The sequence below is a fragment of the Mirounga angustirostris genome, unplaced genomic scaffold, assembly GCF_029215605.1.
Source record: "Mirounga angustirostris isolate CCGP_5_RB_7025 unplaced genomic scaffold, mMirAng1.0.hap1 SCAF_9, whole genome shotgun sequence".
Lineage (NCBI taxonomy): Eukaryota > Metazoa > Chordata > Mammalia > Carnivora > Phocidae > Mirounga > Mirounga angustirostris.
This window is the reverse complement of record NW_026991717.1, coordinates 92,664,703-92,681,972: the sequence shown is the minus strand read 5'-3', so window position 1 is coordinate 92,681,972 and position 17,270 is coordinate 92,664,703. Positions and strand designations below refer to the sequence as shown.

Below are 17,270 nucleotides of genomic sequence, written 5' to 3'. Positions count from 1 at the left end.
AATACAAAAGGACTGAGGGTTTTTATCTGAAAGTGACAAACATCTTGTGATAAGATGAAGCAATAATATTGCTGTTAAACTAGATTTTTTGAACCAATCCATACTTTCCAAAAGAAGATGTATAGTACAATTAACTCAGAAGTCCAGACTTAAAGAAATACACAGTACAGAATGCAGTGTAGCAGGACATGGAGTAGTGGGACTAAAAATAGGGGTTCTCTTTCCAGACAGTACTTCACAGATGCTATTATACTCTCCTTCACCCTACATGAATTTTGGTAACATTCTCCTAACATGTCCAGAATTCACACAGTCCCTCCGGGAGTTTGCAGGATAGTAGTATCATCCAAACTTGCCAGTTTTTTTTTTTTTATTTGAAGTATAGTTGACACAGAATTAGTTTCATTTATTGCTTTGACACATTAGTTTCAGGTGTACAACATAGTGATGAGACAAGTCTATATAACGCTATTCTCTCTCTGGCTACCATCTGTACCATACAACCCTATTACAATACCATTGACTGTATTCCCTATGCTGTACATTTTATCACCATGACTTATTCATTCTATAACTGGAAGCCTATATCTCCCACTGCCTTTGCCCATTTTTCCCATCCCCCACACCCCTTGCCCCCTGGTAACCATCACTTTGTACTCTATGGGTCTGTTTCTGCTTTTTGTTTGTCTGTTTATTCATTTGTTTTGTTTTTTAGATTCCACATAAGTGAAGTCATATTGTATTTGTCTCTCTGTCTTATTGCACTTAGCACAATAGCCTCTAAGTCCATCCATGTTGTCACAAATGGAAACTTGCCAGTTCTTTTAAAAAGAAAGAGTGAGAAAGGGTTCTTGGGGACAATTGAAAGCGTTCTGCAAACATCTGCTGGGAATTTCAGTGATAAGTGATCATTCCAGTCAGGCCATGAACTGTTTAGCACCATAATTCAAAAAAAATAAGACCAGGCTAATGAATCGGCTTTGTAAATTAGTCCTTTCACCCAAGTAAGTGATAACTAGGGTTCAGTAAAAAATATCTTCTCTTCCTTAGAACTCTTTCTATTCTGTTTGTCTGCACAAAGTAACTTCTTTGCTGGAAACTAAGTCCATTTTAAAGGGTCAACCAAGGTTAAAAACACTCAAAATGATCAACAACTGAACATTTTTCCTGAGATTAAAAAAAAAAAATCATTCCTAAAAGGTGAACTTCTTCAAGTTTGGAACACCGTTGCACTCTTATAATCTAAAATAAGTCTTTCCGAACCATGAGAGACGATGGACTCTGAAAAACAAACTGAGGGTTCTAGAGGGGAGGGGGGTGGGAGGATGGGTTAGCCTGGTGGTGGGTATTGAGGAGGGCACATTCTGCATGGAGCACTGGGTGTTATGCACAAACAATGAATCATGGAACACTACATCTAAAACTAATGATGTAATGTATGGGGATTAACATAAGAATAAATAAATAAATAAATAAATAAATAAAATAAGTCTTTCAAGTGGGCACTTACTAACACTTACATTCTTGACTTTCAACCCTCTTAACCATCACAGTTTTCTGCTCTTTCTCTGTCTTTGCTTGTTCTACCTTTGATGTATAAATGTTCTCACCCATACTAAGTATATTAGCTTAGAACACTAAACTCCTTGGGTCTTGGACTATCCATTTCTTTGGAGCTCCATGAAGGCAAAAGTCTTGTCTGTTTTTATACCATCATTATGTCCAGAATGTAGCCGTAAAATAAACAAAAATGTAAAGGTCCTATAACCTCTCCAATTCCACACATGGTCATTCTTCACAAAGGGTTTATTATAGCTTAGATGTAATTCTCTATAGGACATCTTGCCTGAAATTTCAAGGCTGTGGTGGGCACCCCATGAGATCCCATGGCATCTTGTGCTTACCCCTATGACACTGTGCAATTGTCTTTTAATCCATTGTAAGACCCTTGAAAACAGAGGCTCTGTCTTTCGCTTTTATTTCCTCAGTACCTACTACAGTGTCTGGAACACAATAGAAATTGTATATTTGCCAAATTCATGGGGAAAAAAATACAGTAGCTTTTATGGTATGGTGACAATGCCCTCAGCAAAATAGTATAAGAACCATGCTGCAGAAATGAGATTATATCCAGAACTGGGTCTGCATCCCTGTTTTGCCAGAGAACTCAAGGTGATAGTATGTAATAGGGAGAATAATGGTCCCTAAAGATATTCACACCCTAATCCCCAGAAGTTTTTATTATGTTGCTTTCATGGCAAAGTGTCTTTGAGATGCAGTTAAGTTTAAGGACCTTGACAATGGGATATTACCCTGAATTATTCAGGCTGGCCCAAATTAACTATAGGTGAATCTTTCCTGTCACAAAAAGATATAGCAATAGAAGCAAGATTTGAGAGATGCTGCACCGCTGGCTTTAAAAATGGAGGAAGGAGTCCTAACCAAGAAATTCAGGCAGGCTTGAGAACCTGGAAATGCAGGGAAATAGATTCTCAACTAAACCTCAAGAAAGGAATTCAGCCCTGGAGACACCTAGATTTTAGCCCAGTGAGACCAGTCTAGGACTTTTACAGAACTGTAAAATAATAAATTTGGGTTGTTTTAAGCCTCTAAATTTGAAATAATTTATTATGGCAGCAATAGAAAAAAATATAGAGTCTGAGGCTGCCTTCTCAGAGGCTGCATCCCTAGACACATCTGGTTTTGTGTTGACTTCAAAAGTTTTTTAATAACAACCCAAATGAACACATTGATATAAGTACTGATTCTTTATTTTGGTAAACATCTTGGTAAACAACAAATTCAAATAATGACTAAAGACTTTTCTTCAAAATAAGATAGCTTTACTTATATCTGCTCATCCTGCTTTATTTATTTTTATTTTTTTAAAGATTTTATTTATTTATTTGACAGAGAGAGAGACAGAGAGAGAGGGAACACAAGCAGGGGGAGTGGGAGAGGGAGAAGCAGGCTTCCCGTGGAGAAGGGAGCCCAACGTGGGGCTGGATCCCAGGACCCTGGGATCATGACCTGAGCCGAAGGCAGATGCTTAATGACTGAGCCACCCAGGCGCCCCACCCTACTTACTTTAGAGGAAGATTTATTCAGACTGAAAAAATAATTATGTTATAAAATAAATAAGTCAAAAGATGATAAGTAAAACATAGGGAATATAGTCAATTATATTGTAATAACACTGGATGGTGACAGCTGGTGACTACACTTATCATGGTGAGCACTGCATAGAATTGTTGAATCAGTATGTTGTATACATGAAACTAATATAACATTGTACGTCAATTATGCTTCAATAATAAATTTTTTAAAAAGAAAAAATTAAATTATTTAAGCTTGCTCAAAGATCTAGTAGAATACAAAATATATTGATCCATCTTCCTTCTATAAATTACATGATATTTATTTTGTTTTTAGAATGGATAATATGTATTACTAATATGCACAAAGAAATATAACTTGTCTATTACCCTGGTTCAAATTAGAATTTTCCAGTTTCTCCTTACATCTCTTGCTAGATGTGTGCTGATTTAGATAGAGTGTCAGTGTGGTGTGCAATCTCACCCTACAATTATAAGAACTCTGTACTATTATGCCAACATTTTTTTTTAAGATTTTATTTATTTATTTGACAGAGAGAGGCACAGCGAGAGAGGGAACACAAGCAGGGGGAGTGGGACAGGGAGAGGGTGAAGCAGGCTTCCCGCCGAGCAGGGAGCCCGATGAGGGGCTCGATCCCAGGACCCCGGGATCATGACCTGAGCCGAAGTCAGACGCTTAATGACTGAGCAACCCAGGCACCCCTTATGCCAACATTTTATAATTAGTCTATAAAAGGGATCATTTTGTTGTTCTTGTAATATCAAGTTCCCAAAGAATATTCTAATATTTTGTTGAGAATAATATACCATTAAAATTTTACCTCCTCCTAATAACTGTCAACATAAGAAAAACCTGAGCCAGATATTATAAGTTCAATAGCAAAGTGTCATGTATTATACAATTTTCTACTCAAATCAAATTAAAGAAGATTTCTGCTGAAGAAGGAGTAACATGGACAACAGCAAGATACCCAAATACTGGCTATCATTGTTAAGTGAAAATATTTCTTTAAAATACACACTCGACGGTCAGAGGTTAATATTAATAGGCGTGTCACTAGTGCATGATAAAGGTTACACTTTAGTCACATTTTTTTTTGTTTTTTTGTTTATATGTTTGCACATATTGGTTACATCATGTAAAACAATTTGTAATTTTTTCAGTCCACAAAACATGCTTTTTCAGAGAAATTTGGGAATAAACTCTTATTCCACTCCACTTGAGGGTCATAGAGCCACAAGATACCATAGAAGGTAATGATGAGGCCCTAGGGGAAAACTCAAAGTTTCAGAACTCTGCCTCCCCCTACACAGCCCAGAAGCTACCGCACAGTCAGAATGCCCAACATTACCTCAGAGATGGGAGGTTTACCCTGAATAAATTAAACTGAGAGGATCTAAACTCAGGACCTCAAGAACATTTGGCTTGAAAGAGGGGTTGAGTCTCAAGATTGAAATCTGGGGATTCAAGAGAAATCTGCATACTGAATGTTAGGACCCTAATTCCACTCCTCTAGTCAAACTTTGAGAAGGCTGATATACAGAATTACAGTCTTTAGGCAAGGGACCAAATGACTTTAGGAGGGAAACATTCTCCAGATATTGATACTGGAGTTTGCCAAAGTGAAAATTCCAGCTTGTCATACGCGATCACCCTATGGTTAAATTCATTTGTCAAAAGGACCTGCTTTCCCATACAGAGCTCCCAAGCAATATTTTAGTAACATTCCTAAAGATGAACAAAGAACAAGTGTCACCGGACCTTTGTGAAAATCTTTCAAAATTAAAAGCAGAGACCAAAACAAGTAATTTTTCGTGGTGGCTATCTGCAAAGAACCAGAAAATCCTTCAATATGCAATTCTATATTCTTTGGATATGGTTTCAGTGCATGTATATTTGTTTAGTTTAAAATTTGAGATGTATATAACTGCCTGAAAGAAATCTGCTTTTGTTCTTTTGTCTGAACAACCACAAAGGCAGAGAGAGGCAAGTCAAGCTTCAGGAAAGTTCTCTACATATTCCTAGGGCCAGACACTGTGCACTCCCTAGCATCTGTCAGAATTTGAGATCTCACAGAAATCCACTAACTCCAAAAACACCACAGTTCAGTCCCTTGGCTATTTCATAACATACCAATAAGTACAACATATTTTCTTTCTTTGTGCAGCAGATGGTGTCAGAGACAGTTTGCAAGACTTCTGCCTTCCAGAAAGATTTGATTCAGCTTGATTAGCTTCATGAATTGGTTATCAAGGGACAAAATGAAGACAAAAAGGATATTATGACTAGACTTTCCAGTTGGTGAACATACAGTAATCAAATTATTCCAACCAGTCATATAGTATTTTCCTACATGCACATGGAATGTTCCACAGTAGAATAGCCAGATTAACCATCCCTGTGGGAACAGGCAGCCTATGCTCAATTTATTATGACTCCGAGTTGATTTTTGCTAACAACACTGACATTATAAAACAAATCATAAAATATTGGAATATTATACCTGATCTGATTCAGCAAGCCTTTCAAAATACAGTTGGCCCTTGAATAACACAGGTTTAAATGGTGTGATATATGCAGATTTTTTACATTACAATACTGTAAATGTATTTTCTCTTCCTTATGGTTTTCTTCATAACATTTTCTTTTCTGTGGCTTACTTTATTGTAAGAATACAGTATGTAATATATATAACACACAAAATTGTGTTAAGCAACTGTTTCATTATCAGTAAGGCATCCAGTCAACACAGGCTAGTAGTAGTTAGGTTTTGGGGAGACAAAAGTTATACATTGATTTTTTACTATGCAGGGTGTCAGCACCCCTAATCCCTGCATTGTTCAAGAATCAATAGTAATTTATAATTGGAAAGTTGAATTGTATTTGTATCAGTTAAAAATTGGCATCTACATTTCCTAATTTATATATTCTGAATATTAACAATTTGACTTTTAGATTCCTATATTAGTTAGGATAGGCTAATTGCTATAAATTTCAGATTCAAATATGTATAACAGCTCAAGCACAAAATAAATCTTTTTTTTGTTCAAAGTCCAAAGCGAGCAGATGGGCAGCTCTCTCCCAAGTGGTGAGTTAAGGATCTAGTATCCTTCCTTCTTATGGCTATGCAATCTGTAATGTGTGGCTTTCAGAGTCACAGGGCTTATCTGCAATGTGCTGTAGAAGAGGAAAAGCCCTAGAGTGTCATGCATAGTTACAGTGTCTCTAAAATTGCTGAAAGCAGGATATTGTAGAGAGTGGAAACACCACTTGACAACAAGTGTAACCCGTAAGTGTCCTAGACACACTGAGATGATGATAACCCTATGTGTGGGAGATTTTATGGACTAGGCCTGGAGTGGTGTACTTCACTCCTGCTCACATCCTAATTTATCATAAGACCACTCCCAATGGCAAAGTAGACAGAAATATGGACTTGGCAAGTCCCCAGGAAGAGAAGGATATAGGCTTGATCAAAGCTAATCAGCCAGCCTGTCTTTGCTATTCTTTTTTTTTCCTATACTTAGGTCCATAGCAAATGTTCTACCTAAAAAGATTCATTCATTCCATAGTGTTGAGACAAAATCCTTATCCTATAGAACTTATAGTGTGGAAAGTAGTAATAAACAAATATATAAAAAGTACAGTGTCAGGTAATTATACAATCCATGAAATAAAAGATAAGGCAGGAAAAGGGTAAAAAATAAGTAGGGTATTGTTTAGAAAGAAGAGTCAGGGAGAGCCTCATGGTGATGTGGAGCAGACACTTGAATGAAGCATGAGAAGGAGCTGTTTGAGTATTTGAGTGAAGAGCTTTGCAAGCAGAAGCAATGAAAATAATTTATTTTATAAAGGTGTCAAATTACTCAGTCAAAAATTATTCTCCTTTATGTTTTAGATAAATCTAATAAATAGTGAATCATGACTATCACTACTTACTTTGTCATATTTTTTAAGAAATCCTTAAGATGGTACTTCATTTTTCAGCCTTTCTGAGATATTATAACTGAAAATTTTCATACAATTAATGTTTTCCTCTTTAAGCATAAAATTATATTATTTTAAACCCCTATAGTAGAAATTCATTACAATAAAGAATACTGTTCCCCCCCCCCAGATTTCTAAAAGAAATAACCTATGACATTTTATATTCTATTACTTTCAGTTGTAAATAACAGAAATCCAACTCAAATCAGTCCATATAAATGAGGCAGTTGTATTGGCCCACTGGACTCTGCAAAATTTTAATTCAGGAACTTTTTCTCTCTATCATCAAGACTTTTTCTGTATCCCTCATTTAGTTTCTATCTGACCTCATTTCTCTTACTTGAGATGATTTCCTCCATGATTATGGAGGAAGCATGAAGTGGCTTACATTTTCTGTTCTTATTCAGCTTCCAGCTTATATTATCCTACTGTGGCAATCCCAAAGGATCTAGAAGGCCTCTCACTCCCTGTACATAACACAGGAAAGTGTTTGTTTGTTTTTTTTAAGATTTTATTTACTTGACAGAAAGAAAGAGAGAGAGAGCACAAGCAGTGGGGAGAGGCAGTCAGAGGGAGAGGGAGAAGCAAACTCCCCACTGAGCAGGGAGCCCAACACAGGGCTTGATCCCAGGACCCTGGGATCATGACCTGCGCCGAAGGCAGATGCTTAACCAACTAAGACACCCAGGCGCCCCCACAAGGAAGTGTTCTGATTGGCCTTACTAGAGTCACATGCCTACCTCACACTGGGTGGTGACACAGAGCTCCCAAACAATATTTTAGTAAAATTCCTAAAGATGAACAAAGAACAAATGTCACTGGACCTTTGTGAAAATGTCCATCTGCTGAAGTGGCTGAGAACTAGTTTTCCAACAGAAGGGAAATGCTATTAACAGAAGAAGGGGGAGAGTATTTCTGGACAGACCGAAACAACAGATGCCCACCCCAGCCATCGTTACAAATGCTGACCATTTAAGAAAGGTACCAAGTATTAAGTACTATGTACTGTGCAGCACAAGTATCAGAATCAGGTGGACTTGAGTATGAACACTGGTTCAACAGATTACTACCTGTGTGACTTTGGTCAGGTTGATAAATTTCTTTATGCTTAGTTTCTTCACCTGTTAAATCCTCACAATAATAGTACCTATCCCAGGGGGCGGAGCAAGATGGCGGAGGAGTAGGAGACCTGGATTTCGTCTCCTCTCAGGAATTCAGCTGGATAGGGATCAAACCATTCTGAACACCTACAAACTCAACAGGAGATTGAAGAAAAGAAGAGCAACAACTCTCTGATCAGAAAAGCGACCATATTCTGGAAGGTAGGACGTGCAGAGAAGTGAATCCAAGGTGACATTCGGGAGGATAGATGGCGGGGGAGGGGCCTCCGTCGGCCGCTTCTGGCAAGTGATAGAGCTGCGGAGCACAAAATCGGAACTTTTAAAAGTCTGCTCCGCCGAGGGACGTCACTCTGGTGGCTAAGCGGGGGGTGGAACCCTCCGGGACAGTGTGGTCAAAGAGCAACCTCTTTGACCTCAGCCGAAGCAACTTCTTCCTAGAAACATCGCCAAAGGCAAGGGAAGCAAGGGCAAAAATGAACTATTGGGACTTCATCAAGATAAAAAGCTTTTGCAAAGCAAAGGAAACAGTCAACAAAACCAAAAGACAACCGACAGAATGGGAGAAGATATTTGCAAATGACATATCAGATAAAGGGCTAGTATCCAAAATCTATAAAGAACTCATCAAACTCAACACCCAAAGAACAAAGAATCCAATCAAGAAATGGGCAGAAGACATGAACAGACATTTTTCCAAAGAAGACATCCAAATGGCCAACAGACACATGAAAAAGTGCTCAACATTGCTCGGCATCAGGGCAATCCAAATCAAAACCTCAATGAGATACCACCTCACACCAGTCAGAATGGCTAAAATTAACAAGTCAGGAAACGACAGATGTTGGCAAGGATGCGGAGAAAGGGGAACCCTCCTACACTGTTGGTGGGAATGCAAGCTGGTGCAGCCACTCTGGAAAACTGTATGGAGGTTCCTCAAAAAGTTGAAAATAGAGTACCCTACGAGCCAGCAATTGCACTACTGGGTATTTACCCCAAAGATACAAAAGTAGGGATCCGAAGGGGTACGTGCATCCCGATGTCTATAGCAGCAATGTCCACAATAGCCAAACTGTGGAAAGAGCCAAGATGTCCATCGACAGATGAATGGATAAAGAAGAGGTGGTATATATATACAATGGAATATTATGCAGCCATCAAAAGGAATGAGATCTTGCCATTTGCAACGACGTGGATGGAACTGGAGGGTATTATGTTGAGTGAAATAAGTCAGAGAAAGACATGTATCATATGATCTCACTGATATGAGGAATTCTTAATTGCAGGAAACAAACTGAGGGTTGCTGGAGTGGGGTGGGAGGGATGGGGTGACTGGGTGGTAGACACTGGGGAGGGTATGTGCTCTGGTAAGCGCTGTGAATTGTGCAAGACTGTTGAATCTCAGATCTGTACCTCTGAAACAAATAATGCAATATATGTTAAGAAAAAAAAAAAAGAAGAAGAAGAAGGTAGCGGGAGGGTAAGAATGAAGCGGGGGAAATCCAAGGGGTAGACGAACCTTGAGAGACGATGGACTCTGAAAAACAAACAGGGTTCTAGAGGGGAGGGGGGTGGGAGGATGGGTTAGCCTGGTGGTGGGTATTGAGGAGGGCACATTCTGCATGGAGCACTGGGTGTTATGCACAAACAATGAATCATGGTACACTTCATCTAAAACCAATGATGTAATGTATGGGGATTAACATAAGAATAAAAAAAAATTATGGAAAAAAAAATAGTACCTATCCCATAGTTCTTGGTACAAATTAAAGGAACATTTAGTTTGTGCTCAATAAATGATTTATCCTTTTAATTTCACATGTTTTTCAATGAACTTTCACAACAGTCCTATGAAACAAGTATTAATAGCTCCAATTATATAGAAATTGAAGCTCAAAGAGGTTCAGTGTCTTTGCCTGAAGTAACACAGCTGGTAAATGTCAGATCTGGAATTGGGTTCAAATCCCATGTCTGCAGGATTTCAAAGCCCATCTTCATTGCCTTAATTATTACACAAATCTTTGTAATAGTCTTCAGAGATTACTGAATTACAGAGAGTTATTTTTCCCTAATTAAATGACATCCTCCTTGTCTTCTTTACATTGGATTTTCATGCCTTCAACCTGGTAATCTATCAGTTCCTGTTACTATCCATGAGCTGCAACCATGTTGGAACAGAGAAAGCCAGTTCACTGTAGACAAGTGACAGCAGAAATTCTACATTTGAAGACTCATTTTATTAGCTTAAGTTTTTTTTTATCTGAAACCAGAGTTTAGAGACCTAAATCCAAAGCCCTGTTTTAGTATCTGAATCTTGGTTTCATCATTCATACATTTGAGATATCATCTACTTTACAGAGTTGTAGTGGTGATTAAATGATATAGGGTATATAAAAGTGTTTTTTAAGGTATAAAATGCTAAATAAATATCAGACATGTTATTAATACTACAGTTGATAATAAAACATTTTATCCGTTCCTTAAATCTTAGTATGAACAGGTTTCAGATCCTATATTAAGAGTAGCTTTGTAAGTAGAGCCTGGGTGCTGAACATGTAAGTCAGGGAAAAGGAAAGTAAGCTCTGCAGTAAAGAAAACGCAAGGAAGAGGAAGTCTGAAGACACCAGAAAACAAGAAATCCTTCATAGTTCTGCCTATGGCTCTAGCAGTGCCTATTTCCCTATATATAAAACACAAATACTCAGTTATGCAGGGTTAAGATAGTAAGGTCCTCTCCAGCACCCTCACACAAATTTAACTAAACTACAGATAATTTTTAAAAATGTGCAAGTTCAGAAACAATTTATAGTATATATTAAAACATCCATTTCAACAGGTGAACTTTGTGCATTTGCAAATGAAGAAATTAACACCAATAAATTGCTTTGGATACAGTATTGTCACTTGTGTGCTATATTAATTTACTACACTAATTAACTTACTGTCTCACACCAAATCAACATGCCCTCTCTAGGATGAACTCATATTAACATGGACTATATATGACCTGCCTTAACTCTTTATAAAAATATTCCTCAACATATAGACAGGCATGTCCAAGAAATTGACTATGGTGCAAAAATTTCCATTATGTGAACTACTGTTCCAGTATGTATGATACCATTTAATTTTATCATGTCTAATTTTAGTGCTATCAGTCCTATGTTTGGAACCTCTCTTTTTTACTTATATTTTTTGTTTGCAAGAAGTAAAGATGTACTGAACCTACTACCTATATCAAGGGTGGTATAGTAGAAAAACAGAGAGCTCACAGAATTGAAAAATAAGATATGCTGTCTATGAGCCAAGTCTCATGGGAACATAAAAGGGACTAGAGATAGGATGCTTTTTCTATCTCTTAGAAGTCTCAGGGTTTCTTTGATCTCTGCTTCTCTTTTTCATGGCTTCTCCACTTTGTTCTACACCTATGTTCCATTCTTCTCTTCTTTCAACTTACTTATCCAAGATATAGCTCAGTATGGCTACCTCCACTGAATCTGTATGACCTCTCATCTCAAGTGCCCGTGACAAACTAACTGCAAAGTCTTAGTTCAAATTCTTTGAAAATCTGATTGGCTCAACCCATTTTAATTGATTAATTTTCCTTGGGAAAGTTTGTTCCATATCCAACCAGTTATGGTCAGGAGAAAAAGTGCTACAAAACATGATCTTCAACAAAGGTTTGTTCACTTATAAGACAGTATGAGAAACTTCCAATTTCAAAAATCAGGGTAAATTTAGAACTTCTTTCTTTACCTCTTACAAGTTGCTTAAAAGAAACAAGAAAAATAAGAAATAGAAATGCATATCGATATTCAACAAAAATCAAAGGCAACTAAAATCACAAATCAAAAAATAGATTAAATCATTATTAATAGCATTAAGGATCATATAGGAGTTTATAACAATGAATACATGGTGCTGTTGATCTCAGAAAATCAAGATATTCAAGATTAAAGGCTCTTCTTTTCAGCTAAAACCTAAAATCCCTTATTTCCAACAATGGAAAGGCTGAATAGACTGGCATTATGAGTTTTCAAGGAAGCAATTTGCTTTTGAGAACAAAAAGACAGTTCTAGGAAAGGAAACACATAAACAAGGCACATTTGCAGGAATTTATCTGTTGGTGAGCATTAAGGGAAAAAAGAAACAGAATTAATAGCCCCACAGCTTTGTCTCCCCTTTGTTGGAAAAACATCAAGGCCAAAATAACCCAAACACAACTCCCTAGGCAACAGAGAAAGTTCCTATTAGCCTACAATCCAGCTTTGTCATATTCCCTACATAAAAATCCTGTAAGTAGCTGTCCCAGGAAGAACTTCATTTATACCAAGATGAGCAGTCAAAAAGGACACAGCATAGGATATTTACAAAGACAGTACATGAGAAAAATAATAGAGGGGGAAAAAAACACAAAAAAAGTTACTTATGAGAAAAATGTTTCCCTTGGGCAAATAAAGATTATAACCAAATGTGGTAATAATAAACATGGCTATAATCATAGATATGCTTAAATAACAATAAAGGAAATAGAGTACAAGTTTAAGAAAAAGACACCAAGATGAAAGGGAAATAAAATTAAAAATATGACTTATGTCATTTGTGCCTAGGATCACATATATAATTTAAAGCTGGTAAATTAAGTATGAGTTATAAACATATACAAATATGGCGACAAAGAATTAAACAATAAAAAGAAATAAGAGACATCCAAACCAGAACAGAAGAAGTAAAACTGCCACTATTTGCAGATGACATGATATTATATATAAAAAGTCCTAAAGACTCCATCAAAATGTTGTCAGAACAAAAAACTAATTTAGTAAAGTTGCAGGACACAAAATCAATAATGCAAAAATCAGTTGCATTTCTGTATACTACTAACAAACTATCAGAATGAGAAATTTAAAATATATATATATATTCCACTTAAAACTGCAACAAAAAGAGTAAAATACTTAGGAGTAAATCTAACCAAGGATGTGAAAGACCTATACATTAATAAAGACCTATACATTAATTGATAATTAATGAAAAAAAATTGAGAAAGACATAAATAAATGGAAAGATATTCCATACTCATGGATTGGAAGAATTAATATTGTTAAAATGTTCAACTACCCAAAGCAATCCACATTCCATTAGAATGAACACTTGTAACTAAGATAATGTTATATGTCAATTATATCTCAATAAAAAAATGAAATAATAATAGTCATCATGTGCGAACATGAATAAAATTAAAAAAAATAAACAGCAACTTATATTCCAAAAAAAAAATTTACTGAGAACGGTATCATTTTTTACATTTTTGCAAAATTTCTTTAATATTGGCTTAATATAAGATAGCTGAAATCTCTTATCTGCTTCTGCATTCAATCTGTTACACGTCACATAGCCTCAGGAAAATTCATGTATATACCCATAAAAGAAAAAAAAATGGAAAAGAAAAACAACATATTAGTAGTATCATGAATATAGTTTTGACCTGACAAACTACTTAAAAGGGACACCAGGGGTCTCAAGACCACACCCACAGAACCACTCTTATAATTGCTCTCTTTGCCATATCCAACCTCACCATAATCATTCCAGAGAGGTAAAGACCTAGCAGAGTCATTTCTGCTGTATGACTCTCTCCATATGTCCACAGATGACTAGTTGAGTGGTAGAGAAGGAACCCAAGAAGACTCAAACCAACTTTCTCCCTAATGAAGTTATAATTAAGATAGAAGGATAATTAGTCCTTTGTCTGGCTGGATGTGTAATATATAAACATGAGACTGAGTGGCAGCAATTTTCAGCACATCATGATTGTACAGGGGGAAAAAAGTCACTCTGAAGAGAGAAAACAATAAGGCAAAGGATTGAGTGAAGTAGAAGCCAGAATCAGATAATTTGGTAATGCTGATAATTTGGCATCACCTGGTCCAGGCGCCTTATGGCCTTCCTGCTTTTTGCTGTAATCAACACCTTGGCATTCCAATAATAATGTTCCATTCTCTGTTGGTCTCCTCACATTGGTTTCTGACACCAAGCAGAAACTTAATACTTAACGGTTTACTTAATGAATTAAATGGCATCTCTTCTAAAAATGGTATGTAGAAATTTATTTTTATGGTTAACATGGATCTTTCAAAATGTTTTCTAAACATAACTAATATTTGTTGAATATAACTTTACTTGCCTTCAACTGTGCGAGTTCTTCACAAACATTATCATTTAATTCCCACAACAATCCAACAATGAAAATAATGATCTTCATTTTACAGATATGGGAGATAAAGTTGAGGAGTATTGCTTGAGATTGCATGGTTAGCAAATCACAGAGATGGAATATGAACCTGTATATTTAACTTCAAAGTCCTTACTTTCTCCGCAAACCATGTCAAATTCATGGTTTGTATAAATTAAATATTAAACTCAGTTGAAGAAAATCAAACAAATAAAAAGAAAGCACACAAAATCTCAAGTAAATAACAATCTACATGCCCATCTTTTTTTTTTTTAAGATTTTATTTATTTATTTGTCAGAGAGAGAGCGAGCACAAGCAGGGGGAGTGGCAGGCAGAGGGAGAAGCAGGCTCCCCACTGAGCAAGGAGCCCGATGTGGGACTCGATCCCAGGACCCTGGGAGCATGACCTGAGCCAAAGGCAGATGCTTAACTGACCGAGCCACCCAGGCATCCCCATGCCCATCTTTTCAGCCATTCTGTCTCCTTGCAGAGTGTGAATAATGCCAAGCATTCAATAAATACTTTTTTTATTTACAAATACAGGAAGTGAATTTGACTTATTGCTGAGAAATCATAAATGTGATCAGGTAAAAAGGAAGAATACTGAAATTTTTAGACAACTTTTTCCATTGGGCAAGCTTTTGCTCCCCTCATCAAATAATATAAATGATCATAATAAAATTCCTTCATTCTTCATTAACATTTATATCTAAATGTATTCCCTGATCATAGCTCCTGAGAAGAAAAACATGAAATACCGTTCAGATTCTATTAAAATTTGTTGAAAATATTTTATATCAAGTGATATACTAGAAAGTTTACATACATCATTTCATTGGATTCTCATTACAAAGGAGGAGAGTCAAGTGTATAGATAATAGGTAAATGTCCTTGGATTACCATGTCAATAGCTATAAATCCAAAATTGGAGGCCAGCTCTTCTACATTCATCACAGCCATGGCTTCCAGAGTGGGGTCTATGCACCCAGGAAGTATACAAGATCATCTACTAGCATGAAAAGAAATTATTAAAAGTCCTATTTATATGTATTATAAATACAAATTTATAGTATAAATTTTGTTATATATGATATTTATAATTTTAATTCTTATTTTTGCTTTATGACAAAGTATATGAGTGTAGTAGAACAAGTATATAAATTATACGTAAATATATATTCATTGAGGAAATACAAGCAAAAACATATTGTTGATGGGGGTCATAGTCAAAAACTACACTATAACAACACTGACTTTCTATGACATGTCATTCTATTCAAAACACACGATATACACACATCCACACCCAGAATTAAAGAAAGAAACTTTATAAGGTCTTTGTCTATAGCCAGCAGATGCTAAAACTTGACATAGACTGACTTTGTTCTGCCCCTCATAGGTGTAAGCTAGGAAATCCTCCACCTGGAGGCCCTAACTCGACCTTTCTTCTGGGAGCTTTCAATCATAAGCACCTATAATCCAGGCTACCATACCTTCATCAACTTAGGTTTCTAGCTTCTCCATTAAGATGTCAAAAATGGTTCAAAAAGGGCTGGCTGAGACTCCAATAAACACGATATATGATATCAGAATAAAAGAAAGTTTAAAGATATAGAAGAACACTTACTTCAGATATTTTAGAAGTCTTTCCAAGTCTTCCCTATCAAACTAATTTGAAACAGATTCTGAAATTAAATTAAAAAGTATTGAGAATCAGTAGGAGATTTTCAGAACCTTTTAAAAATATTCCAGCATAAATATAGCAGCTGATTAAAGGAAAGCCAGTTCCTTAAGCCCTGCTTGTTAAAAACAAAAATGGTGAGTTACAAAGCAGAACCCAAGTAAATGATAAGAAGTCAATTTAAAGGAAGTAAAACAGGCAGCAGAACATTATCAGAAAAAAAATTAAAGAGATATGAAGGAAAAAGTCGTATCTTATGTCAGTTCAAACTGAATAGCCTATTCATAATAGCAAACTCTTCCAAGGCTAAGAAAGGAAAGCACTGTTGAGGGGAAGTCTCTCTGTTTAAGCCATCCTAAAATATAAGACCACAATCAATGCCGATAGTGTAAACAGGTAAGACATTGGAAAATTTAAGAATCGGGCACCTGGGTGGCTCAGATAGTTAAACGTCTGTCTTCGGCTCAGGTCATGATCCCAGGGTCCCGGGATCGAGTCCCGCATCAGGCTCCCTGCTAGGCGGGGAGCCTGCTTCTCCTTCTGCCTCTGCCTCTCTCTCTCTTTGTCTCTCTGACTCTCATGAATAAATAAATAAAAAACATTAAAAAAAAAAAAGAATAAAGCCCAGTAGGCCAATCTGGGGATCCAACAATGCCAAACCTCCAAAAATCTAATTATCACTTTATTATATTCACTGCTATCACAAGGCAATAAAAATAAAGCCAGCAGTGCTTGCTTTGTCAGCATATATACTAAAACTGAAATGATACAAAAAAGATTACTGTAACCTTCATGCAAGGATGACTTAGAAATTCTTAAAATGTTTCATGTTTTTCTTATTTTTTTCAAAAAGGAATTCAAGAAGGATGAACCGGGAACTAATGGATTAATTACATACAGGGGCTAAGTGGGAACAGAGTGGAAGAGATTGTGGAGAGGGTGATGACTCTTTTCTGAATATATATTTATATGTAGTTTTGACATTGACTGAATCATGCTGTTTTATGTACTCAAAAAAATAAAATTTAAAGCAGAAGGAAAATAAAATCTCAAGTAACAGAAACATTATAATGTAACTATATCCCAAATTAAAAAAAAAAAAAAGCATAACTACATTGAAGGGGAAAAACA

The 17,270-nt window shown here is 36.3% G+C and overlaps 1 non-coding gene across 1 annotated transcript; it reads left to right on the top strand.

Moving 5' to 3' along the window:
- Positions 1 to 16,867: 16,867 nt before the first annotated feature.
- On the top strand, positions 16,868 to 16,974 carry LOC123862600 (U6 spliceosomal RNA). The gene has a single exon (XR_006795296.1). It is a non-coding gene; the product is annotated as a U6 spliceosomal RNA (small nuclear RNA).
- The last annotated feature ends 296 nt before the right edge of the window (positions 16,975 to 17,270 follow it).